Genomic DNA, 1,430 nt, shown 5'->3' with positions numbered 1-1,430 from the left:
GAGTGCGGAGGAGATCTATAAGCTGGACGTAATTTCAAGTCTCTTTAACTTATTCCTCAAGACAAAGCGAGGCCCAAAGATGTTCTTGAGTTTGGACAGGCGAGTCCGCGCAGCTTCGTTCGATGTGATTAACACATTTGGTATCGAACTTGCGGCATCCTTGCATCGCACGTTGGGTAAGGAGTGGTTTGGTCAGGTGGTTCGAGTGGCCAGGCAGCTTTTTGACCGTCCGGAATCGCGCTGGTTGTCGGACCCCTGCTTCCTTGGATGCTTCTTACGACTCTACAATGCCTACATCCACAGATCCTGCATGATGTTTTGCCGCGGTCAGGGACTACCAGTCCAAGACTGGCAAACCAGAGACCATCTGGACCCCCTGTCAGAAGGCCTCGACTTCTTCGGACGCCTCCCGGGCCTGAACTTCCAACCACCACCGGCCGTTCCGGGGCCCGTGTCGCCTTCTGCAGCCTCGACCTTGCTGGAGGCACCCTTTACGGCACCGTCTGTGACCGTGTCACCCACGTCTGCGCCTTCTCGGACCCCTGAGGTCGAGGTTTGCATACGCCCTGCTCCGTCGACGGCGATTCTGGCTTCCTTTGCGTACCAAGAAGCATTCGACTTCGGCGTTTCACACGACGTGGGTTCTCAAGCTTCTGGTCGACAAGAGCTGCCGGGAAAAAACGAGCTCGACTTGGGTCCAGTTTCCGTGTGCCGGCTGGCACAGGATGACGAGAGCACATATGGTAAAAGGCGAAGGCTCACTACGGCAGCCGTCGCAAGATTCGCTAACCCACCCCGGCCAGAATCGGCGACTGACGAATCGACAACCGGTGGAAAGAGGGGAAACGGGCATTCCATTCGCCGAGAACTCAGCTATCAGAAAGCGCCGATCGTCGAGCCCTTGCTCAATGACGACGCCTTGTGGTACGTACAGAACTTTTCTTTCAGTTGATGACCACGTGCGCAATTTTCGTTTTCGGGGCTGAAATTTGGGTCCGACCGGCCCTGCCGTTCGCTTTTCATGGGTTGAGGAACTTTTACGACCACGCAATCCACAGGCCCGAATTCAACTCAGCCGGCGGTATCGGCAGGGCAGGGCCCGTCGGACCCCGGCAAGGTAAGATTGATTGACCGGCAAGGTAAGATTTTATTGATAATAATTGTTGGCTAATGAAGCCGAGTATAAGTGAGGGCGGAGGATTGTCGAAGTCGGTTCACATCCTTACGTTGAGCGGCTACGGCAGCGAAGTAATGTTGGGTACCGGCCGAGTCATGTGTGCGTCTGCTGGCCTTCAGATGCGGAGGGGCGGCGAGACCCAGAGCAGTCCTGCCGGTGGAATTGTGACGAACGTTATGGACAGTGCGAGTAAGAAAGCTGAACAACTAATTAGTCGCATGCTACGTGAGCACTTCCTGAAGCCGCCTTCCAA

This window comes from Gregarina niphandrodes (assembly GCF_000223845.1).
Source record: "Gregarina niphandrodes unplaced genomic scaffold scaffold00003, whole genome shotgun sequence".
Classification (NCBI taxonomy): domain Eukaryota; phylum Apicomplexa; class Conoidasida; order Eugregarinorida; family Gregarinidae; genus Gregarina; species Gregarina niphandrodes.
This window is presented reverse-complemented; position numbering follows the sequence as displayed.